This window comes from Pelodiscus sinensis, chromosome 11 (genome assembly GCF_049634645.1).
Source record: "Pelodiscus sinensis isolate JC-2024 chromosome 11, ASM4963464v1, whole genome shotgun sequence".
NCBI lineage: Eukaryota > Metazoa > Chordata > Testudines > Trionychidae > Pelodiscus > Pelodiscus sinensis.
Genome location: NC_134721.1, coordinates 13016901 through 13043357, shown reverse-complemented (window position 1 = coordinate 13043357; position 26457 = coordinate 13016901). Strand labels below are relative to the sequence as shown.

The following is a 26457-nucleotide window of genomic DNA, read 5'->3' as shown; positions in this document are numbered from 1 at the left end:
ATGTTGGAATTTCCTATAGAATGGCAATTCAGAGTTTCAATCAACATATACCCAGAACTGACCAATTCAGTCTGTTTAGAAGTGCTCTTAGTGTGTGTCTAGACTACATTCCTCTTGTGAAAAAGGAATGTAAATAAAGGAAATTGAAAATGCAAATGATGTGCAGATTTACAAATCTCATGCTTCATTTACATAATTATATCCAATCGTTTTTTTGAAAAAAGTTTAAAAAAAACAGTCTAGACGGAGCTCTTTCGAAAAAAAAAAAACCTTTTTGGAAAGAACCCTGTAAACCTCATTTTTTCAGGAACAAGGGTTCTTTTGAAAAAGGGTATTGTTTTTCTGAAAGAATTGCATCTAGTCTGCATTTAAAAAAAAACTTTCAAAAAAGCAATCAAAAGCAATTATGCAAAATAAGCGCAAGATTTGTAAATCTGTGCGTCATATTCATTTTTTATTTCCTTCATTTACAGTCCTTTTTCAAAAGAGGAATGTAGTCTAGACCAGTGGTTCCCAACGCGGTGCCCTCTGGTGCGATGGCACCCGCCGGGGCATTTATGTGCGCCCGCCAAAACATCTGGGCTGGCCCCGCCCCCGATGCATGGCACATGCGTGGTGTTGGCCCCGGGTGCGTGGCGCATGGGCGGCCCCTGCCCCGGGAGTGCAGCACATGTGCAGTGCTGGCCCCGGGCACAGGGCGCGTGGGTGGCCCCTGCCCTGGGCACACGGCACATGCGCGATGCCGGCCCAGGACGCGCAGCACGTGGGCAGCCCTGGGCGCATGGCGCATGCGTGGCCCCACCCCCAAAAGCATGGCGCATGAGTGGCTCTGCCCCCGGATGCCTGGCGCGTGAAAGGCCCTGCCCCTGGGCACCCAGCAGCCATGAAAGGTTGGGGACCACTGGTCTAGACACACCTTAGATTCCTCACTGAAGCCAACCTCTCATATAGCAACTTCTGTGAATATGTTCCTAACATTTCCATTTTGCGAGACAAATTGTCCCATCTTGGAGAAAGATGACCTGTTATACATGTTATATTACTTCTCATCAGGCAGACACTACACCTAAAACCAAATCCCCTATGTAACACCAACTAGTACAGAATGCATCAGTACGTTTCCTCAATAACACATGCTGCTGTGAGCTGATAGGATCTCTCCTCCACTCTACACTTCTGGTATAGCAGAACTACTACAAAAGCAGCTTCTCCTCTCTTGGAATTTACACCTCCAGATCAGCTACTAGAAGTGGGCCTCATCCTCCTTGATTGGATCCACCTCGTCATCTCCAGCCTGAACCTGGCCTGCATATTTATACCTGCCTCTGGAAATTTCCACTACATGCATCTGACGAAGTGGGTCTTTGCCCATGAAAGCTTATGCTCCTGCACTTCAGTTAGTCTATAAGGTGCCACAGGACTCCTCGCCGCTTTTGCAGATTCAGACTAACACGACTACCCCTCTGATACTTCTGGGATAGTATCTCAGGGTATGTCTACACTACCCTCCTAGTTCAAACTAGGAGGGTAATGTAGGCATACCGCACTTGCAAATGAAGCCCGGGATTTGAATTTCCCGGGCTTCATTTGCATAAACTGGGCACCGCCATTTTTAAATCCCTGCTCGTTCGAACCCCGTGCCGCGCGGCTACACGCGGCATGGGGTTCGAACGAGCAGGGATTTAAAAATGGCGCCACCCAGTTTATGCAAATGAAGCCCGGGAAATTCAAATCCCGGGCTTCATTTGCAAGTGCGGTATGCCTACATTACCCTCCTAGTTCGAACTAGCGGGGTAGTGTAGGCATATCCTCAGTCCTTATCTACACTCCATTCAATGGTGTGGGCCCAGAACATCAAAAAGATTAACAAAAGAACAACTAGGATGATGAAGAAAGGTGATGCACAATTCCATTCTTCAGGTGCAATGGAACATTTTACTATAAAAGGTAAAAGCCAGCCTCTTTCACCTGCCTGGCAATACTGTCTCTTTTCTGCATGGCTTTATAAGACACAATCCCATTCCTGTCCCATCCCGTTTTTCTAGCACAACCTAACCTTTATCTGGCTTTAAGTTATGATAAGATTAAGCTACATTCCAAATTTGGTGGTCTTAGCTCTTAACATTTAAGAGTTTTTGAAAAAAGACAGACAGACAGAAAAACTCTCTCAAACAGATAATAGATAGGGTGACCGGATAGCATGTGTGAAAAATTATGACACATTTTAACTTGGGGAGTGGGTAGCGGAATGGCACAAAGAAGATGAAGACCTAAATACTGGGATACTTCAGATAAGATCAGGACTTCTGGTTACGGTATAAAAACAGCGACATATACGTTAAAATAATTTCTACAAAAACAAAAGCTGAGCACATTATGTGGCTCATACAATTCTTCCCCTGGGGAAAGAATCTGAAAAAAGAACAAACTTCACATGACAGATGTTTGTCACATTGCTTAAAACACAACTGGAAAGCACTCAGATATGATAATGAGGACTATATGAGGAGGACAATATAAGAACCTGGAAAGAATAGAATTCTATCCAATTTTCAGGCCCATTAATCCTTCTGAAGTAATTTGTATCATTGTTATACATGAATGGCTCTCTCATTGTCTTTAGTTTGCCTGTTCAGAAAGAAATCTTGTTTATATCCTAATGTTGCAAATTATACATCAACATGTAAAACAATCAGCTCTTGAATGTCCATATGAGTCCCACTCAAATAGTCCATTGTACTATGCCAGAATTCTCACCTGAAAAAAAGAGAGATCCTTGTAAGATTGACCTTTGCCATTGGTCTTCATTTACCAAGACAGAATTCCAAGTTAGGAAACTAGCTAACAACAAAGTGTGGCCTTCAAAAACTCTGTAGCCATTGAACTAACTGCCCTCTTAGCAGTCTTTCTAGGTCCATAAAACACACTGAATTAGAACATGATGTTTTTACAAGGACTTCACAAATGTGAATAATATTACAGGTAACTGAAATCCAGCCATGCAAGCAGCTATGTTATTTTGGGTCCAATATGTAACCTTTCTCCACCCACAACCCTGAGCTCCAGTTGGTTCAACTCTGGAGTACAGAATGTATGAGACTTGGAAAAGTGCTTTCTTTAATGGTGGCCTCCACTTTAGCTTTCAAGCATCCCAGAGCCTGCTGGTTGCCTATCCTCATTCCGTTTTTCTGGATTTTTATGCATACTTGAGACTTTGCCCTTATTGGTTTTTCTGCCTTCTTACTTTCATATACAGAACAACAAGTCCTCTCCATATCATCATTGTTATCCCCCCTTTCTCTCAAAGAAATAGCTTTTCAGAAGGGCATGGTAGTTTATTTACATATATACACACATTCTGGCTAAACTGCAGCTGGAACCAGAGCTGTGTTACAAATAATGGAATTATAGAATCACAGTCCTTTTCTACTTTGCCCACCAAAAGCTTTAGGCAGAAGACATTTTGATCTATGTTCCCTTTGCCATTAATTAGCAGCATTTGAAAACAGACATGGTTACACAACCAACTGTGTCTGATATCACTTGACATGACTTAATGAAATTGATGTGAGGCTGATTGAATCAGAGGTAAATAAAACTAAAACTAAAAACTAAAATAAAATACACCCACTGAATAAGTCCTGTCCACTCTTGATGTGAATGAAGGTTAGATTCCTCTTAATGTGCACTGTTATAAATGAGCTTATTTAATGAGAAGGACATTGGTGAATCAAGTATATAAGCTAAACAGACAAAAAAAGGGCCACTTTTTGCAAGTTATACTCATGGGCTGTGTCTAGACCGGCAAGTTTTTCCGCAAAATCATCAGCTTTTGCGGAAAAACTTGCCAGCTGTCTACACTGGCGGCTTGAATTTCCGCAAGAACACTGACGATCTCATGTAAGATCGTCAGTGTTCTTGCAGAAATTGTATGCTGCTCCCGTTCAGGCAAAAGCCATCTTGCGCAAATCATTTGCGCAAGAGGGCCAGTGTAGACAGCACAGTACTGTTTTGTGCAAAAAAGCCCCGATCGCAAAAATGGCGATCGGGGCTTTTTTGCGCAAAACCACGTCTAGATTGGCACGGACGCTTTTCCGCAAAAAGTGCTTTTGCGGAAAAGTGTCTCTGCCAATCTAGACGTGCTTTTCCAAAAATGCTTTTAACTGAAAACTTTTCCGTTAAAGGCATTTCTGGAAAATCATGCCAGTGTAGACGTAGCCATGGAGTAAGGAACCACTGAAGTTAACAGAAAACAGATTCACAGAATTTGAAACAAGATAAAAGGTGCATCTTTCAAGTCTTCCTACCCACATTTGATGGACTATTGACAATGGCCACACATCATGTAGTCTCTGCTAAAGAGAGCAGTACATAATAGTTGCATAGAGCTAGATAAAACAATATGGTCTGTGTGTCTGCTAGAATTATCAGTTTGAAAGTTATTAAAATTTTCTATTAATTCAGTATGAGCTTTAAGTTCCTTTATTCTTCTATTAAGTTACAGAGTTGGGTGCTTAATTAACAATTACTTATTGAGTGCTGATGGTGTTTTCTACAGCTGAATAGGAGAGCTACACTTGAAGTCTTATTCTCAGCATGCACTTGATAGATACCATAGATACATTCTTCAAGGGCTGCATCCATTTTTGTGTCTCATTGTCCTGCTCAGGAGGAATCTTTTCTGGTTATCACATGAGATGTGTCAGGAGATGAACAAGCCACAAGAAGTGAGGGTTAAGGTTCAGATTCTGCTTTCGCTCACAATGTCCAGTAACTACATGGAACCCAAAATATTGCTTCCTACTCATGATCCAGTAAGAAGATTTCTGAAAGGGCTGATCTCATGGGGGGATTTTTTGTTGTTGGCAACAGTGAACTAGCCGGCATCTTTTAATGCAGCAGAATGCAATTATGTTTGCACTATCATGCATTTCATGGTGCAAACGCAACGATAGCAGGAGCCTCATGCCAAACAAGCCAATGTTTGCTTTCGGTACCAGTTTCAAATGTTTACTCAACCCCAATTATTTTGGACAATAACCTTAGCACTTTTAATATAGATATGACAATCAGACTGTTGACACAGAACTGTTAGGGTATGTCTACTCTGCCATTCTGCAAGGAGGTTTAACGGTAGTTCGAATTAGGAGCTTTAATTCGAACTACCTACTCCGTGCCACGTGTAGCCACAGGCAGGTAGTTCGAACTATGGGACATTTAAAAATGGCGGTGCCGGAGAACATGCAAATGAAGCCTGGGATATTTAAATCCCGGGCTTCATTTGCAAATTCGAATGCCTACATTAGCCACCCTAGTTAGAACTAGGGTGGCAGTGTAGATATACCCATATTTATTTCCTTAAACCAATCATCTGGCCAGAGTTCAGGCTATAAAGGGTTACATTACATCACTGTGAGGGATCCTTCCAAAGACTCTAGCTGCTATTATTACAGGCCTTACATCTATCCTTGTAGAAAACTTGCTCAAGTAATGGGGACAGAGTCTGGCTTTAGAAGTTTAGAACAAGTTCATTTCGCAGACTAGGATTTTATAGATGCACTTTACAGATCCTGGTCTGGTAGCACTTTATAGATCAACAAAACATGTAGATAGTATCATGATACTATCTACAACATGTTTTGTTGGTCTATAAAGTGCTACCAGACCATTTGTTGTTTTTTTAAGTTTATCCTGTACAGACTAACTTGGCTACCCCCTGAAGTTTATAGATCCTGTTACTGACAAGATTATCTTGCTCTCTCTGCAACTGTCTATTCCATGCTACAGTTCAAAAAATTTGCTATTTATACTAGTAATGTAAGTAAAGGCTTGTTATGAAACACTATAGCTTATACTCAGTATTTTCATCCTCTTTAGCCCCATCCTCTTCAAGGAGACCATTTATCTTGCATGCCATCCAGTTTATCCTTTCCTTTTATAAGTCTGTCGCCAGAGACCAGTGCTGACCTCCCATACTCATCAGTAACTTAAACACACCCTCTCTGAGACCTCCAACCTCATGGGCAGTCTGGGTTTACAGTTTACCTCTTCAGGGTCATATGGTGGGTGAATCAGATCACATCATATAACACACACACACTATAGCTATTGCAAGGTTTCTAACTACTGTATATTTATTCTTTACTTTCAATAGCAGAACGGACACACAGTTTCAGACAAAAACAACAAGTTATTTGTGTATATTTCCCTGTTGATTTCCTCGCCACTCTGGGCTACAATCTTCTGGAATATCCTGGATTCCCTCCTCACGAGTTTCTTCTAAACCAAGCAGTCTCTCAGACTCTGGCAGCTAGTACCCTTCTTCTCTTTACCTGATAATGGCACATAAAAACACTGCCCATTCCCTTTGTCAGATGACTCTTGTTCAGCCTTGCATTTGACCCATGTCCTTTCCAGGTTGTCTGCTGCTTCATTACCTCCCTTTCCCAGGGACCTCAGACTTAGAAAAAACTGTTTTTTTCCTAGGTGGTAATTATACCTGTGTCCAAGTCTGCTTAATTTGAATGGGCAATTGTCTATGTCGAATAAGCTTCCCTTATTAGCTCTATGCCAGGTGCAAGAATTTCTCCTCTGGGCTTTACCTCAGTGCGGAGGCAGAAGACAGCAGAAGAGACAAACAAGTACCACATTCAAAATGGAGTTTTGCACAGTGTTCCCCCTATCAACTTGAATTCATAAGCTCTGCATAGTCAGGTTCCCCCACATCATCACAGGCTCAGCTTGTGACTGCTACCTCTGCTGAGACCCAATCGTGATTTTATTTCATAGGCTTACTGCCAGCAGGTTTAAACGCATTAAACTACATTGCTAACACTTTGTGATTTCTTAAACGAAAACCCTTGAGAGAAAACCCCTTTGAGAAGAAAACAAAGAGTGGTGAATATGTATTAAAAGCAAGAAAAAAGGAGAGTAGATATTAGTGACAAATTATTATTTTCCACAAGAAAAAGGAGAGTAGATATTAGTGACAAATGACCTCTCCATCTCACTGTGATTTCAGTATACAAACTATGGTAAATTGTCCAGGTTAAGTTGCAGCCTTCACCCACACAGCATGTATTATATTTTCATATTCAACATTATGAACTCTTGAGTTTCTAGTGGTTTTTTTTAATTAATTTGCTAGTAACCCTATCTAAATCAGTGCCACTGAGTGATAGTATAATGTACTGAACAAATTGTCACTCCTTTGCCAATTAATATATATATAGAGAGGTAAAAAATGTGAGGATATTAACAGATTAATCTAGGATACTTTTCGACAACCTTTTAGGTAAAATAAAATGGTTTTATTCCAACCAATGTGAGATCACTGCCCTCTACTGGTCATTTGTTAGATTAAACTACACACAAGGTCTTTGTACTTATTTGATACAGTGACTGCTTCTTAATCCCAAACTTAATTAGAGAAAGAACGTTAGAAAAAGAAATCTCTCACGTCAGAATCCCCTTTTCTTTAGCAAAACTACAGATTACTGAGAAGTTTAGGGCCTCGGCTATACAAAAATATTAACCAAGAAGAATGAAAGCATCTCTTTATGCATTACAGGTCTCCTGGCTGAAATTCCTGGCATCACAAAGGATGTTCTGCTTGGTGCCTCCTTGCTGGAAATTGTTTGATTATTCACAGAAGGAATAACAAAGGAAAAGATACATTTTAGGAATATGTATGGAGAAAGCTGAAAGTCCAGCTTCTGATATTCTTGCTCACTGTGAGGGTATTCCTTATTTTGGAAACCATCCTATTGATTTTAGGGGGATTACTCATGGAGGAAGGTACCTATCAAATGAATATGACTGACAGATTCTAGTCCCAAGTGAATAAATTAGAGACTGTAACACCAACGTCCCCTGTACAGGAATAAATGATCAAGAATCCACTTAAAAGGTAATTGTATATCTCCTTTTATTCTTCACTGAAGCAAAACACTGTATTTTAGAGAAGTGTTTCCCAAACCGTGGGTCATGACAGTTGCTGCAGGAGGGTGAGTTTGCTGTCTACACTCAGACACCCTGATGACACCCCTCAGCACCAGGGAAAGATTCGGGTTGCTCTGCTAGGGTAAGGGTTCTGCTTTGGATCAGGTCCACTGGCGGACAGGGCAAATGGAGCAGCTGCCCTTGAGTACATCAGTTTGAAAGGGCCCAGGGTTCCAAACTGCTGCCATGGCAGCAGCAGCAGCTGGAGCTCCCAGCTTTTTTAACTGCCAGCAAAGCCCCATGCAGCACGATCCATGCAGCACTGAGTGTCGGCTGCTCCTAGCCCTTTCCCCCTTCCACTCGAGTTCCTGCCCCTCCTGGGCGAGGGGAGAGTGGAGCCAAGCTCCCACCCTAATTGCCCAAGGCACCAGAGAAGTCTGTCAATAGGCCTGCTGTAGATGGTCTGTGCCCCCTTTGGCAAAGTGATAAGGACGTGGCAGTAGCATTAGAAGAGGATGCTGGCCTATGATTTGGTGTCCCCAGCCATGAATGGTTGCAACACAAGATCACATGAAGCTGAGGTGCATCACCTTATTAACAAGTTTAGAAACTATTCTTTCACAATATTGGCACTTCCACATTTATAATTTTGAACCTAACAAGTATTATACAGTTGATATTATTGCTTAGCTTAAACATATGGTGGAATATTTTCTGTAAAGGTTATTGAGGTATCTTTGCTTGCTACAGCATCTAATACTTTAGATGCAGACAGACTATCACAGCTAAAATGTAAAGTAATACTAGGGGATATACGCAGGAAGTTACGCAACAACAACAGCCAGGGAAGTTACGCAACAACAACAGCCAGGGAACCACCTATAGCTGCGACTTCTGCGGCAAAGAATGCCTGTCCCGGATTGGCCTTTTCAGCCACCAACGACGCTGTCCCCGACGCTGTCCCAGACAATTCGACACGAACCAAGACGAGAACTAGGATACGTCATCCATGGTCAACTGACCGACGGAGGCCAACTTACAACTTACTAGGGGATATCTGCACAAGTTGGCTCCAGTCCTGCAACTAACAACACATGCTGAGACCATGCAGAGCCCCAGTGAAGCCAGCTGTAGATGCAAAACTTTATTATCCAAAAATAGAAAGAGATTCAAGAAACCAGAAGTAAGAGAGGAGAAATTGGAACTGTATGAAGAGAAGGGCAATAGTATAGGTTCAGATATTGCCTGCAAGGAAGGGGCAACTGCACCGCAAAGATTTTTAAAACCAGGGGTAGCAGGTGGTGGATGTTGGTTTTGTTTTAAAACATATTGTTTGAGGAGTCTTTTTATATTATTTCATTTCTGTGTTATCATCAGTTTAAACTTCCAGCAGGGCAGACCACATGAACACTCAAATGTGATCAGCATGTTCAAATGTGACAGAGATGACAGCAAAGAGAGATTATTATGATTATTACTATTTTTCACAGAGAAAGCTTTTTAAGATAAATACAGGAATCTGTAATACTGAATTCACCTCAGACTTTCAACTTTCCACATTTTCTATGGCTATTAATGATAAAAAACATTTTCAAAATGGTTGTTTGTATGTATTCATGAAGCTACAAAATACATTTTGCTAAGCTATCAGAAATGTATTTCAATGTTCAAATCAGTGTCCTTTACAGATAGTCTATTGAATATCCCCGGCTACCCAAAGGTATTTAATCTTAAAATTTAGCTAAGAACTGGAGAGCATTCTCACGTTTATGTTATTCATTAATATTTCCATTGTCCAGTTTCCCATACTTGTACTCTATTTATATCAGGTTGACTGGAAAAATTCTACTTTCTATGTTATTAAGCTCTAGATAAGTATATATCATAATGGAGGATAGGGTCATAATTCAAAATGATCTGGACAAACTGGAGAAATGGTCCGAGGTAAATAGGATGAAGTTTAATAAGGACAAATGAAAAGTACTCCACTTAGGAAGGAACAATCAGCTTCACACATACAGAATTGGAAGGGACTGTCTAGGAAGGAGTACCGCAGAAAAGAAGCTGAGTCAACAGTATGTTTTTTGGGGGGAAAAAAGCAAACATGGTTCTGGGATGCATTAAAAGGAATGTTGTGAGCAAGACATGAGAAGTCATTCTTCCACTTGACTCTGCACTGATTGGGCCTTATTTGGAGTACTGTTTCCAGTTTTGGGCAGCACATTTTAGGAAAGATGTGGAGAAATTGGAGAAGGTCCAAAGAAGAGCAACAAAAAATGACTACTGGGACGATTGAATGGATTGGGTTTGTTTAATTTGGAAAAGAGAAGATTTTGAGAAGGGACATGATAGCAGCTTTCAAATAAATCAAAGTGTATTACAAGGAGGAGGGAGAAAAATTGTTCTCAGAAACATTTGATAACAGGACAAGAAGCAATGGGCTTAAATTACAGCAAGGGAGGTTTAGGTTGAACAATAGGTAACATGTCCTAACTGTCAGGATGGTTAATCACTGGAATAAATTGCCTAGGGAGGTTGTGGAATCTCCAGTATTGGAGATACTTAAGAACAAATTAGAAAACATCTATCAGGGATGATCTAGCCATGAGGGCAGGGTCCTGGCTTCATGACCTCTTGGGTCCCTTCCAGTTCTAGTATTCAGTGATCCTATGGATTAATGTTGACAGTGCTCATCCAATAATCAAACATTAATGATGGATTGGTTGAGGGGTGGGGAACAGTTGTTAATTACATAGTGTGGTGTAGTGGGGTGGAGTGGCTAGGAGACCTTTTGGGCAGAACTTGACCCCACCCAGTCACCTGACCAGAAGCCAGACAGCATGCCCAGGACTATAAAAGCCCAGTCTGAGAGCCCAATCTGGGTCCAGCCTCCAGAGAGGCCTGGGAGGCTCGGGTCTGGCCTGGGTTACCAGGTGTGCCTGACCTTGAGGATGCTGACCCCCGTGCTAGAAGACTGTCCTGGACCATCAGCTGTGCCTGACCCGGAAGAACGGCCTGACTACTTGAGACAGCCTGTGCCTGAGTACTGGCCAGGACTTCTGGTCCTGCAATGGGCCAAGAACTGGCCTGGACCACCTGGACCCCAGCTGAACCTGATCAGCCTCAACCCCTGGAGAGACAAGCCTGAAGCACAGGTACTGCCCAAAGGAGAGAAGGGAAGAAGCCCAGGGGTAGCCAACCACTGTTTGGCTGGGCCAGAACCAGGACAGTGTGTTGCGGTATGGATCCCTGCTGACCCAGAAGCAGACTGCTCTGCTGCTACTAGGGCCCTTGGCCTGGCACGCAGTCGAGTGGGTGGGCCTGTGTCTGCCCTGCCTTCCCACTCATTGGTGGCACTCTCCCCACTTGGCTGTTTCAGAGTTGCAGCCTGCATCTACTGGATATCTGCCTGAGTAAGGGGATCCAGCAGGGCACTCAGATTAAGACTGTTTATTTGTATACCTGTTGCTCTGCCCTGAACCAAGGCTGTGATCTGAACTGTCTGCCAGTCGCCCCGCCCCGAACCACGGCCTGGCTCTGAACTGTCTGCCTGTTGTCTCAACCTGAACCAAGGCCGGGCTATTGGACTACTGATTTGCTGCACTTTGTTATTGCCCTGCCTGAGACCCAGGCATGGGCTACTAAACTGGAGTTTTTTCTAATGACTACTGTAGTTGGTGGCCGCCCACTGATCCAGAGGCGGAGGAGCCCCTCCGGGAGCCCCAACTGGCTATATGTGGTTATAATAATTATAAATAGCATGCAAACATACATAATGTGCAAGACAGGTTTACAAGATGTTTACGGCAGTACCTTAGTTTTGGCTCCTTCATGTCGCACCTAGCACAGCCTCTGAACCTTCATGGGGCCTCTTACTATTACTGCAGTATAATACAAGTAATTGACCGAGATGTAGTGAAGAATCCTAATTGTTGATGTGCACAAGGCAGATTGAGAATCGATGCTTTCAGCAGGAAGCAGAAGACATTTTTAATGCTATTCCAGCAATTTTCTCCAAATCTAGTCCCTGAACTAGTTATAGTTTCAAAGCTAGTTCAAGATAGTTTCATTTTAAATTAAAATTATTGGTAGTTGAAAAGTACTTTCGGTTTTGCCTTACTGGCTACAGAGACAAACTGAGTTGTGCCGCCTTAAATGAAGTGGGTAGTGTCTTTCCCATGTTAGAGGAGATCTTGAGAACCCCCAGGGAGATTCAGTTACCTGTGAACATGGAGATAACATCTAATATTCTAGAAGCCATGTTCTGCCTTCACTCTGCTCTCTCCCTGCTCTCTGGCACTCCTAAAATGCCCATCTCCTCATAAATCATCCATGAAATGGCTGATTTGGTAGTGCTGAAAGTCTCTCCTCTGGAAGTGTTGCCTTTGGGAGTTAATGTTTAAGCACAAGGTTACTGTTGGCAATGGCAGGTTTCTTCCTGATCTAAAGAGAGAAAGAAGTTTGTGAGCCCTGTGTGGACGTAGTTAGTACATATCCTTAGTACTGTCATCTCTCTATGTTAAACAGTAGCACAACACAAAAGAGGACTGTCCTCAATTTGCTGTGTTGGGACTGGTCCAGGAGCATGTTAGTCCTGCCAGTTGTGAACAGAGTTTGCAGACAAGCTCCTGTGATCTGTTTAAAAATGGCTGGTGTGTAATCTAATTTCTGTTCCTAATCATAATAATCAGGGCTGGTCAGTGAGCAAGACTTCCATTTTGTTGCAAATTTTGAGAGTTCACCATTGTTTTCCATTCCGTATCAGAATTTTTTTTTTAAAGAGACTTTTCAAAAAAGTGTTGAAAAGCGTTAAAAAGAGTGAGTGGGAGACCTACCCCAGAACAGCTAATAGCTGAGGGTATGTCTACACTACCCTCCTAGTTCGAACTAGGAGGGTAATGTAGGCATACCGCACTTGCAAATGAAGCCCGGGATTTGAATTTCCCGGGCTTCATTTGCATAAGCGGGGAGCCGCCATTTTTAAATCCCCGCTGCTTCGAACCCCGTGCAGCGCGGCTACACGGGGCTCGAACTAGGTAGTTCGGACTAGGTTCCTATTCCGAACTACCATTACTCCTCGTGAAATGAGGTGTACCAGTAGTTCAGAATAGGCACCCTAGTCCGAACTACCTAGTTCGCGCCCCGTGTAGCCGCGCTGTACGGGGTTCGAAGCAGCGGGGATTTAAAAATGGCGGCTCCCCGCTTATGCAAATGAAGCCTGGGAAATTCAAATCCCGGGCTTCATTTGAAAGTGCGGTATGCCTACATTACCCCGCTAGTTCGAACTAGCGGGGTAGTGTAGACATACCCTGAGTGGTTAGGGCACTTATGTAGAACATGGGGGACTCATATTCAAGTCCCTGCTCTACCTGAGCCCTGTGTTGTGGTTCTGATGGGAAGGGGCACATTTGGTGAGCCTCTATGAATGTCATGGAGCCCAGATTGGAGGAGTATGCTGGCATATGAGCAGAGAGTGAGCCCATACGAGTAGAGAGTGAGCTATGTGCCCATAGCTCCTCCGCCATTGAGGGTGAAATAGTGGTTTGAGGTGGACTTCCCTCACATCCTCAAAGAAAATCTTCAGTGTTTGTAGGCATCACAGGAGTTGTTAATAGGTAGGTGCTTTATAGGGTCTTACAGGGGACTGAATGGTATGAGGGCTTCTGAGGTATCTGTAGGTGGAGGTGTTTTGGATAAGATTTTGAGGGACAGTATGTGAAATGCATGACAGTTGAAAGGCGAGGGCTTTGTCTACACTACAGAGGGTGTGTCTAGACTACAGAGATTTTTAGAAAAAAGTGGCCTTTTTTAAAAAAAAAAAAAAATTCCCCTGCGTCTAGACTGCTGCCACGTTCTTTTGAAAGTAAATCAAAAGAACGCGGCAGTTTTTTAGACGGTGGAAAACCTCGTTTTATGAGGAACGCTTTTTTTTTTGAAAGTGCTCTTTCAAAAAAAGCACTATTGTACTGCAAACTGCGCTTTTTCAAAAAAGAGCGTCCAGACTGCCTGGGTGCTCTTTCGAAAAAGTGTCTTGCTTTTTCAAAAGTACTGGTTGTAGTCTAGATGCTCTTTTTCAAAAGACACTTTTGAAAAAGCCTCTTTCAAAAGAGGCTGGCAGTCTAGACATAGCCAGAGTTACATCAACAAAAGGCAGCTTACATAAATGATGTCACTGTACACAGTACAGCCTTGCTCCTGCAAGCGTAAGTGCCCTCCTACACCAACATAATAACTCAACCTTCACAACAGGTGTAGGGCTTATGGTTTTGTCATAGTGTGACACCGTGTCTGTGTTGACACTGCATGAGTTACATTGGCTGGTAGCTATGGGTTTTGTCATTTTCACAGCTCTAGAATGAAGTCATGAAATTGACCAGAAAGCTGGGCTGTCACTATGGGAATGGAGCTTGGCTGCCCCCAAGGCTGCTTGCTCCAAGTCAGGCACTTCCCCAGACTTCTGATTACAGATCCAAACCAGACTCACACCTATGCTCCCTGCTCTGAGCAAGGCTTCCTGCTTAGAGCCAGGCTGATTCCTAGCTCCTAGCTCTCTGCTCACAGCCACTGTCCAGAATCCCTGCCTTTACCCAGACTTGCTTGGAGCCAGGCTGTCTCCCCCGCCCCATTTCTTTGCTTCCCAGTCCAAGTTGGGCTGTGCCTGCATAGCTACTAGCTCCCGCTCCCAGCCAGACTGTTGCCTGGAGCTCCCCGCCCCATTCCCCACTTTCCATGGAGTGAAATCCTGGGTGTGCCAAAGTCAAATAGTTTTGTCATTGACTTCAATGGTGCCAGGATATTACCCTAAAGTCACTGGTATGCATTTTTGCTGGCTTGCCCCTGGTTTTCTGCATGTGCTCATTTACTCTAGATTCTAGAGTCATTACTCTAGTCTATGGTGTCCAACCAGTTCTGAAGCAGTAGCCACTATAGCAAACTAGCCACATTATTCTGAACATGGAAATAATGTTGTAAGCCAACTAGCCACACCCAGCCAGCCAAACCACCACTAGTGGCTAGTGTGCTGGACATCTCAGCAGAGGCTTGGAGGGCCAGATTTTACTCATGTGAGTAGCCCTACTGAAGGCTAAATTGGGATTTTCATAATCAGGCCACAGCTCCCCATGACAAGGCGAACAATAATCACTTCACTCCAAGCAAGAATTAAAAATAGTTTTGGAGAAAGGGGAAGAACTAAAATTCACATTCTGGAACTGGCCTGATTTCCAAACCTTTATCGCCCGGAAGGCAACTAGCGATCTCTCAATGCTGAATAAATACAACGTTCAGAATAAGCAGATTGTTTCCAAGGAAGCTGGGTAGCTCATTTGGAATGAGAATTTTGCTTGCTGCAGGAACCTGTGAGATGAGCCTGGGGCAGAGCTGGAGGTAATCAGACTCTGCGCTATGGATGCAGACACTCTGACAGACTGAGAAAAGGGGCGGGGGAGAGGAGAGGAGTTAGAATCCAATTCTGCATAAAACAAACCAGAAAACATGACAGTCTGATGGATTGTTCCCCTTTGACCTCCCCAGGAGGAGACGCTCACTGGGCAAATAAATGGCATGAGTTTCCCCTTGCAAATATTTCTATAGGACATTCATTGGGGGGCACAGATTGGTATGAGTGGAGAGATCTCAACAACCAGACCTGACCCAAACTAGTTCACATTTCAGGTTTTCTGTTGCCCCTCCAAAACACCCTTTCTGAAAACAGGAATTTAACCATTAAAATGAAATGCATGTCCTGGCAAAGTTGGAGACCCGATTTTTACATTGTTTGTTTGTATTTATTTTGAATATCCAATAGGAAGTTTGCTCACATGAAAAGGAGGAGGATGGGGGAAGAAAATGTTTGCTAGGGGAAGGGTTCCCTATGTTCACTCCTTTTACAAAACTATGCACTTATTTTGTACAAATATGCCTTGTGGGGTATCGTTTGAAAACGCATAGTTTGCTAGAAAAATGTGTGTCAACATTGTAAAGTAACAAGAATCTGTTCTATGGCACATAGGCATGATATAGTCTGGCCAGCCAAGCTGCTTGGATCTGGCTCATGGGCCACCTAGTCCAACTCCTGGGGCATCCCACTCTGACACACAAGCACAGAGCAGCTGTGGCTCTCTGCTCTGGGCAGTGGGGTGAGGGGAAGGCTTTACACAGTCTGGTCAATGGGAGCTGAGAGATTTCTGTGGGTGGTGAGGGCAGCGCCCAAAGCCTCCCTCTGCCTTGGCACCCAGAGCAGAGAACCGCATGGGGTGGCCAGACTTTTGAGCAGCCTTGTCCTGTGGCAAGCAGGGAGCCTGCCACAGGGACTTGCAGAGCTGCTGGATGGGAGCCTCCTGGGTAAGCATCTTCCCAGTCAGAGATTGCCTCTGGCACTGAATACCCTCCCTCCCCCTCCCTTAAGCCAAAATCCTCTCCTGCCCCCATACCCACTCCCCGATCCTGCATCCTATTCTTCTGCCCCAGGTCACAACCTCCTCCTTCACCCAAACTCCCTCTCAGATGTCACACCCTCACCTGCACCTCAGTCCCATATCCCAAGCTCCCTTCTGCACCCAACCTCTGTCCCAGAGCCTGCAACCCCTCCATAAAAAGTGCAGCCCTTGAACCCTTACCAAAATCTTGGAGTGGCCCGCCATCAGAAATTATTGCTCCCCCCTTCATTACTCAGACTGACATGTTCCAAGTTTAGAAAAGCAAGTACAAGCCAGTTCCTCAAAGACAAAACATCAAACTGATGACTGTCAGGTGGCAACAAATTCAAGTGGACTCTCACTGAGTTAAACGGCCATTCTTCTGCAGGAAAAAGGCTGTATACAAGACATCTAAATTTTGAAAAAAGAAACAGCTGGAGATTCCTATCCTCCAGACCATCTGTCTCCTGAACCTCAGCTGGAAATTATTTTAAAAGAAAGAGTCTAAAAAGAGGAAGAGATGCTCTAAAGTACACTTCCTTTTCTCTCTGCTTGAGGCATTCACAACACCTGAAGGATAAGGAAGTGAGGGTATGTGTACACTACCCCCCTAGTTCGAACTAGGGGGGTTAATGTAGTCATACGGAGTTGCAAATGAAGCCCGTGGAATGAGATGTACAGCTAGTTCGGATTAGGAAACCTAATCCGAACTAGCTAGTTTGTGCCGCGTGTAGCCGCGTGGCACGCAGTCCGAACTAGCCGGCATTTAAAAACGGCGCCGGCCGGGATCATGGAAATGAAGCCCGGGAAATTCAAATCCCGAGCTTCATTTGCAACTCTGTATGACTACATTAACCCCCCTAGTTTAAACTAGGGGGGTAGTGTAGACATACCCTGACACTCCAGAGTGGAGGGATCCTGGCAGAAAGGAATCCAGCCAGTTAGCATGCAATGAGAAATCTTTGCTTTGAATTAATTTAGTTTGTTAGACAGAAGTTGCATTTTACCAGTTCTGACTTTTATACTTCATTACTTGTAATCATTTCAAATCAGGCCCACCAACAGCAATTCCAGGTCCCAGGGCTGACCAATCAATGACTCCCACCCAAACACGCGCACCATGTGTGTACAGACAGAGTCTGCCTGACATTTGGGCAGCGATATGCCTGTGCTTCCACATGCCCAACTATCTAATCACACACACCCAAAAGCCCTTGCCTCATCCCTGGCTCCGAAGACATGCCCCTGTCCTGCCCCTTCTCTGAGTCCCCACTCCTACTTGCTTCATCCCACATCCTTCCGTAACTGGCTCTATCCCTCACTCACTCACTTTTACCAGGGTGGGCAGAGGGTTGAGGTGAGGGAGAAGGTGAAAGCAGGTGGAATGAGGGGGTTGGGTTCTGGGAGGGAGTTTCATTGGGAGTGAGTGATCTGGCCTGGGGCAGAGGGCTGGGGTACAGAAGTCATCAGGAGGTTGGCATTTACCTTGGGCAGCTCCTGAAAGTGACCAATACATCCTTCCACCACAGCCTGCAGGCACACCCTACTTCCCATGCACACACATCTCCTATTGGCCTCAGATCCAGGGCCAATGGGAGCTGTAAAGTAGGCTCTTGGGGCAGGAACAGCATTCGGGGTATGTCTACACTACAGCACTAATTCGAACTAAGCTAATTCGAATAAGTGCATCTAGACCTAAATCCGAACTAGCTGCTCCGTGCTGCGTGTAGCCGCGCAGCACGGGGTTCGAACTAGCCGGGATTTAAAAATGGCGGCACCCGGCTTATGCAAATGAAGCCCGGGAAATTCAAATCCCGGGCTTCATTTGCAAGTGCGGTATGCCTACATTACCCTCCTAGTTCGAATTAGGAGGGTAGTGTAGACATACCCAGGGTGGGAGAGGGGAGGGCAACTAAAATGATCAGGGGTTTGGAACAGGTCCCATATAAAGAGAGGCTAAAGAGACTGGGACTTCTCAGCTTAGAAAAGAGGAGACTGAGGGGGGATATGATAGAGGTCTATAAAAGCATGAGTGGTGTGGAGAGGGTGTATCAAGAAAAGTTCTTCATTAGTTCCCATAATAAGAAGGACTAGAGGACACCAAATGAAATGAATGGGTAGCAGGCTTCAAACTAATAACAGAAAATTCTTCTTCACAAAGCAAATAATCAATCTGTGGAACTCCTTGCTGCAGGAGGCTGTGAAGGCTAGAACTATAACAGAGTTTAAAGAGAAGTGAGATAAAGTCATGAAGGTTGGGTCCATGGAGTGCTATTAACCAGGGGGTAGAAATGGTGTCCCTGGCCTCTGTTTGTGGAAGGCTGGAGATGGATGGCATGAGACAAATGGCTTGGTCATTGTTTCAGTCCATCCCCTCCAGGGTCCCTAGTGTTGGCCACTGTCGGCAGACAAGCTACTGGGCTTGGTCTGACCCAGTATGGCCATTCTAAGCTCAGGGCTCAGGGTCGGGGGGGTCTCACTGGACCACCCTGATATTCATGCAAACCTGCTCCTGGGTGGCCAGGCTGGCAGCTATCCTGCCCTAGACGGCCACTTTCCTGTGCTTAGTGCAGAGGTCGTGGATGAGGTCCATGATGTCCGCACTGGACCAGGTGGGCACCCGCCTCTTGCAAACCCAGGCAGGCTCCCGGGAGCTGTCAGCCTGGTCCCAGGAAGAGGCGGAGGGCTAGGTGGCAGCGGGTGGCTGGTTCGTGCCGTGCCAGGTGCAGGGTCTGCTGGCTGGGTGCTGGCAGGCTTGCACCTGGCATGGGCACCGTAGCCAGCCCGTGCCCCTTTAAGGGCTCCGGGACCGGAGGGGGGCAGATGAGTTTCCCTGGTGGTGCCCAGAGTGGCCACCAGGGAAAGCTGGGGAGGGCTAGCCTCCCACTAGTTCGAATTAAGTGGCTACACAGCCCTTAATTCAAACTACTTAATTCGAACTAGGTGTTAGTCCTCGTAGAATGAGGTTTACCTAGTTCGAATTAAGTGCTCTGCTAGTTCGAATTAAGTTCGAACTAGCGGTTTGCCTGTGTAGCACCTATCAAAGTTAATTCGAACTAACGTCTGTTAGTTCGAATTAACTTTGTAGTGTAGACATACCCTTGGAGACATCCTGGCTCCTCCCCACCCACCCCCCGCAGGCCACAGGGACGGTGCTGGCTGCTTCTGGGAGCTGCACAGAGTGAAGGCAGATAGGAAGCCTGCCTTAATATTACAGTGCTGCCAGCAATGGTGATGACAGCCAGGGCCCTCTAAGCCCTTTTGGATGGCCTGGATTCCTGGGCAATTGTTCCCTTTGCCTCCACACCCCCTCATCAGCAGGCCTGCTTCAAATCTAGTTTTGTAGTTAATAAGCTTGTTGTATTTAAACCAGTGTTATCTGGGAAACTCCATTTTGTGATACCAAGGATTTGTGCCTATCATTTATTAGTGAAACGACGGCCTTTAGATGAGCTTAGGTTGCTACTGGGCAGTGCAAGATGCACATTTCTAGGGACAAGTCTGGGACTGGAATTTGCTGGTGTTGCCCTGCAATGTCATTCAGTCCTGGCTAGCTAGAGCAGTCCTATGATATAGCTGGAGGCTGTGTCAGCAGACCAGGAATGGCTGCTCTCCCAGCAACGCAGCATAAGAGGTTAGAGAACTGAAGGGACACAGTTGTCCACATTGTGACATTATCCAGAAAAAAGGGGCTCCTGTATCAAACCCAGTTCTAATATTTTTTTTGCCCTTTAAAATTTAAACTAGACCATTCAATGTGAGAGACTGTTAAATACCTTTTGGTGTTTTCTTATAGTATCTCTTACAGTATTTTATTTGAATTTTCAAATTCATCCATCAGCAATGGAAGTTCGGATGAAAAAGGGAAGAGAACCTTTTTTTGCTAGGTTAATAGACAAACCAATGTCTCCCACTCTGATCTAAGTTCTCTACATTTCAGGGACAGATCCGCAACTGACATCTACGGTGCTTTATTGATCTTAATGTGGCAAGGCTGATTTGCACTGGATCTAACATTTTTTAGAGGGTTTATTTCTTAATTATCCGACTAAGGAATATGGACCTGAAATGTTGTGGTCAAAGTTCTTCTGAGACATTCTAGTTCTGGTTTATTTCTAGGGGACCATGTGTGGTCCCTTAGAGATGGTATAGGTAACCTGAAAGGTTGTTTGCAAAGGGAAGGGTGAAATCTGCCAAAAAAGTCAAACCCACAGTACTGCCTATTATAGCAATCTCTCAGACAGAATCTCCTGAAGGAAGAAACTGAATGAAATTAGGAGTTGTTTCTCTGTCTGACAGAGAAAGGATTGACATATACCATCTTTATTACAAATCCTAACTAAGCAGCATTAGTCACCCATCATCCATATTTCTTGCCATAAGTGAGACTGCATGAAGTTATAGCGTCTCTGGAGAAGGCAATTACAATATTAATTTAATCTAAATGACAAGTTGAAAAACACTAACTAGTTGAAGGAGTTCAGCTTTCAGAGTCAGATGATGAAGGCTACTTCCCATACAGAACCCCCACGCAATCTTAAATGAGCTCTCTGGACAGTCCTGTGGAGAGCGATAGAGGTGAAGGAAGATGTTTCAGCAGTAATGAATGTCAGAGTCTTCAGCTCTCTCAAGCCACAATTGTTTAAATAGGCCAGGTCCCCAAGGATGGCAAAAACACACACATGGCCATGTCCTTCGCTGGATTTAATAAGCAGAGCTTTGTTGAAGTCCCTGGTGGTGGGGATCTGGACTGCATAAAGCAAACCAAAAGGTGCAAAGCAGTTTCTAAAATCTCATCTTTGCACTGCCATAATAGTGGTTCTGATCTGGGCATGGCAGCTTTCTAGGCATTGACTTAGAGAAGACTAGGGGCTGCTCTTACTCACACCAGCTTTGCATGACCACAAGGAGCAAAAGACAGACTAGAGGTCACCTAATATAACAATGTCTGGGCCAGGCCTCTTTATCCACATAATTTCCTTACCCTGATGCTGCTACTGTCACACAATCTCCTATGTCAGTGTCACACTACTGCAAGATCCTACCTGTGCTGGGTTGATCCTCCCTGGCTGGATAATTTAAAAACAGAGAGCCAGATAATGCCAGTGGAATGGCACAAAGTGGCCAAACTACACTAAGGTTCGGTCCCAGTGAGTCTGAGAACAATGCCGAGAAAAAAGCATTTACCAAGAGATAATCTCGTGCAACATTTTTCATTGCAAACATGCCTACCACAGACAGTCTTTCCTTCCTTTTGAAGACTTGTTCAGAGCAGTTGTAGCTTCAAGTATGTAGCTGTTAGATTCGCACTCCCGGAACTCCAACTAGGCCAATGAACTCTCCACCTTACTACAGCGACTGCTTTCAGTTTTGTTTTCTATTGGGGAAGTGCTATCAGCCCTGGCATGTGGTGGCCCTGAAACAGAAGCTTAAAAGAAACCCTAACTAATAATTTAAAAAAAAATCCACAAAACCTACATTGTTCTGAGAGTTCCTGTTCCCAGCCATCACCGTGGGTTCCCTCAGAGATGGGGACACGGGCGATCAGTAATCTAAGCAAGGCAAGGCACAGCCTTCCCAAAATTATCTCCATGTCCAACCGCCAACAACTGGGGCTTCTACTGGGGAAGGCTAGGGCTGTGGCATGGCAGCATGGCTCCCCTGCAGCCACCGGGGAGGGATGAGGCCTTGGCGCAGAAGCAGCTCAGCCCACCCCAGCCACTGGGGAGGGATGAGCCGCAGCAAGGCATCCTGGGCTCCCCAGCCTCCACAGATGTCCAGGCTGGGGCTGCAGCACAACAGCCCCAGCTCGCCACATGGCCAGAAAGGATCAGGCTGGGGTGGGCAGGGCCTTAGATGGAAGGGGTGGGGCCTCAGGGGGAAGGGGCCGGGGCTTGCCTTCCCCAGCTGGGCTTTCACCCGCCACCCACGGGTGGGAGAAATCACAACAGTCTCTGCAGAAGCATTAAAATCTTCCTTTTAACAGGGAGAGATCCCTGTAGGTATGTCTACACTACAAAGTTAATTCGAAATAACAGACCTTATTTTGAATTACTTCAATAGCGTCTATACATGCAAATTGCTATTTTGAATTTAATTTGAAATTTAATTTGAATTTAATTTGAAATAGCGGAGCACTTATTTGGTAAACCTCATTCTGTGAGGAGTAACGCCAAATTCAAAATAGCTATTTCGAATTAAGTGCTGTGTAGACCCTTAATTCGAAATAGGGAGCCTCCAGCCCTTCCCAGGGAGCCCTGGTGGCCACTCTGCCCACAACCAGGAAAACTCATCTGCTCCCCCCCAGCTCTGGAGCCCTTCAAGGGGCAGACTCTGGCCACAGTGCCTGTGTCAGTTAGAAGCCTGCCAGCACTCAGCAAGCAGACCCTGCACCTGGCACAGCATGAGCCAACAACCCGCTACGACCCAGCCCTCCACCGCTCCCCAGGACCAGGCTGGCAGCTCCCAGGAGCCTGCCAGGGGCTGCAAAAGGTGGGCTCCTGCCTGGTCTAGTGCTGAGATCATGGACTTCAGTGAGGTTTGGGGGAAGGCCTCCAATGCCCACGACCTCCGCACTAGGCACAGGAATGCGGCCATCTACAGCCACATAGCTGCCAGCCTGGCCAACAAAGGCCACATGCACAGCCAGGAGCAGGTGCGGACTAAAATAAAAGAGCTGTGGCAGGCCTATGCCAGGGGCTCCCAACCAGGGGCTGACCCAGATGCCTGCCCACACTACGAGGCCCTGGACTGCATCCTGGGGGGGTCAGATGGTCCATGCCCCCCTGGTGGTCATCAACCCTGGGGCAGAGGGCCGTGCCCCTGACACAGGGAAAGAGGAGGAAGAGGAGGACGATGGCCAGGAGCCTGCAGGGAGTGTGCCCTACACTCAGGACCCCTGAGCTATACCAGAGAGCCCATCAGCAGTCTTATCTGAGGCTGGGGAGGCCTCCACATGTGAGTGCCATCACGGTCCCTTTACGCAGAGCGGGGGAGGAAGAAGGAGCCCAGGGACTGTGCCTCAGCAAGGTAGGCAAGCAAGCGGGAAAGCTGAGAACCAGCTGTCCAGGGGGGTCCCTTTAAGCACGAGCCTCAGACAGCAGCCACACAAAGCAACTACTGACCTGATGCCCTGCTGGAACCGGTTTCAGCTGCCCTTAAATGCAATCCAATCAGTGTGGACGTGCGATTTTGAAATAGATTTTGTGTCTAGATACATTATTTCGAATTAGCTTAATTCGAAGTAAGTTAATTTGAAATAGCACTGTAGTGTAGAGATACCCTATGTTAGTTTTATATGCTCATAAATGTTTGAAATCTCCCAAGTGACCTCTCTCTCTCTCTGGAATCTTACATGGCAGCTACACGAAGCATGCGATATTGTGAGTCTTACCATGTAGAAATGTCTGGTATAACCTACATCTGGGCAACTTTAAGTGCAGCCCCATTTTACTGGAACTTTGTCCTATTATAAATACTTCAACAGGATTGAAAAATGTGGAAATGGTGCTTCTTTGTCTGCTGTCTTTTTTCCATTGCCATTTAGTATAATATAAAATATTATGATATAAAAAAAGTCAAATAAGAATTGTAGCTAGTTTCCAGAACTTCTGCCTACATCTTCAAAACTGACAGAAAGATTCTGACCCCAATTAAGAAGCCTCATCTCTATACTTCAGAGTAACAAACAAATAGGTAGAATGGTCTACCATATGTTTTGATTTTCAGTTCATTAAACCCTTCATTGAATAAAACCTTTGAAGAGAGAGACCATACAAAAGACACACAAAGGGTTTTTTTTTCTGATTGTTTGGAAGAATCTTATTAAACACTTCCTCCAAAGAGAAGCAGCATGACACTTAAATGAATTATTCATGCAAGGCTCTGCAAGATAGGCAAGTTTCCTGCGAGATGAGCACAGCCAGGGGTGTTATAAAACTGAAACTGGTATGTGTGGAGAATGGATGGAGATGATTTTGAAAGATGATCTCTGTTGAAAAACTTCAGAACTTTAAATTTGCTTCTTTGCAGCAGAGGGCTTCCTAAAATGCCCTGCTTCTCTGCCTCACCTCAATTCCTTCTGCTCTTAAACATGGTTGGAAAACAATATGCTCTTTTTAAAATTAGGACATTTAGTGATAAATGCAAATTGAAAGAATTGCTGCTAACAACATTGGTTTTTATGATCTTTCGCAGGCTTTCCTTCATGAAACTAATGGGAAGAGGTTTTATATTGCTGTAATTTTACTGAAGTCAATAGAGTTCTTCCTGATTTACACTGGCATAAAAAAATCAGAATTTGGCCCAGCGTTTTTTAAAACCATGAGTACAGTAGTATGTGCACTCATCAGCATACGTTCAGAAAACTCTGAGTAGCACTTGCATGATTTGTATGTTGAGTCTAACTCTATCACAGCTATCTGGCAAGTAACACAATGAAAATTGACAGTTCAAGAATTAAAGCCTTTAAGTTTTACCCATATTTGCAGGACTTGATATTTTGAGGCAGCACAATGCATCAGTAAATAAATAAGGCTTATGCCATTACCAGTTCATCCCACTAGACAGGAATACAAAGCCTGTGGCTAAGATTTAAAAAAGCAGCAAGATGCTGTATATATACAAATGGGAATAAACAAACACAAACTACAGATATGCATCTCTTCATATACTGTAGTCCCCCTTAGAAATTATTCAATGCCAAATAACTTGGGAAAGAGGCACCAGGAGGGATGCAGTCAATAATGTCAAATAAAATTGTTTTGGTGACATTTGTGCTAAAATAATCATGAACACAACAGATGAACAAATTATTGTTGGGTATATTGTAAAATTAACTCAGCAATTAATTTAAATCTATTTTAATTTTACCTCAGAGAACCAATTTTTCCGCACTACTTCTTTTTCCCTCTTCAGTGAAGTACTAGGTTCCTTTTGTTATTGAGTGCTGACACTTTGGAAACATCACAGAAGCAGCAGGAAAATAATGAAAAAACATGTATAGTGCTGAGATTTCCAAGCTATCCAGAGGGCTCTTAAAGATCCTGCAGATAAACTTTAGAGAGTATGCCAAACAGCTGTGTCATATAAAGATACCTCAAAGTCTGTGCCTCATGCTGTGTCTGAAAAGTCAATGCCCAATAAACTCTGATCAGTTTGATTAGCCATGGATTCACTGCCAGCTACAAGGAAAGTTCTGGAAAGAAGAGCTCAGTGAAAACTAAATCAGCAGCTGAAATAGACTATTTAGGTGTGAAAGAGTTGCTGATAGGATCAGAAATATATTTTTGGAACCTGTGCCACTTTTGAGTCAAGCTGTTTTGTCCTAGCCATTTGCTTCTCAGGAATATCATTCTTAAAACCAGCATGTGTCTCCAAGAGCAAAATTGGAGGCATGATGATAGCATGGGGGAGGATTCACCGGTACTAAAAGAAATGAGTACAGAGCTCTTTAGATAAAATATCAAATAGAGCTCTCAATTTCATGTCCCTAATCCAGATGTTAAGTCACGTTTTTCCCACCAACTACATGGATTGAATCTCAGTCACTTCCACAGTTATAATTTTGGGGATGAAATCCTATGCCCATTAATGTTAACAGGAGTTTTTTATTTCATTGAGTCCAAGATTTCACTGGGAGTGGTTCTATTCTATTCAACCTCCTTTGTATTGTTTTAATTGAAGAATGAATTTTATGGCACTTCCTTTCCTAAAATGTTGCCTAGGAGCCAAGTCTTACTTTATAAATAAAAAGGGTCCATTTTACTAGACAGTTACTAGACAGTTTCTAGAGTAGAGAAGGTGAAAGAGTGGAGAAACATTGAAAATCTTGAAAGGGTACTAGATCTACACTATCATACATTCATGTTTAGGCTGTGAATGCATGAGGCTTCAAAAGTCTGATTATGACAGATAGTGATAATCTATGGCTACATCTACACTGGCATGATGTTGTGCAAGAACTCTTTTGCGGAAGAGTTCTTGTGCAAATGCTTTTCTAGAAGAGAGCGTCTACACTGGCATGTGCCTTTGCGCAAGAGATGTGCTTTTACGCAAGAGCATCCATGCCAGTGTAGACACTCTCTTGCGCAAGAAAGCT

General features: G+C 44.4%; 1 long non-coding RNA gene across 1 annotated transcript in view; it reads right to left on the bottom strand.

Annotated features, from left to right (window-relative positions):
• LOC142831006 (uncharacterized) overlaps positions 1 to 25363 on the bottom strand; it is a 121582-nt gene extending 96219 nt beyond the window's left edge. Inside the window, exon 1 of the long non-coding RNA XR_012906591.1 lies at positions 25230 to 25363. This is a non-coding gene — a long non-coding RNA (uncharacterized LOC142831006). The remainder of the gene's footprint in view (positions 1 to 25229) is intronic.
• Positions 25364 to 26457: the final 1094 nt, after the last annotated feature.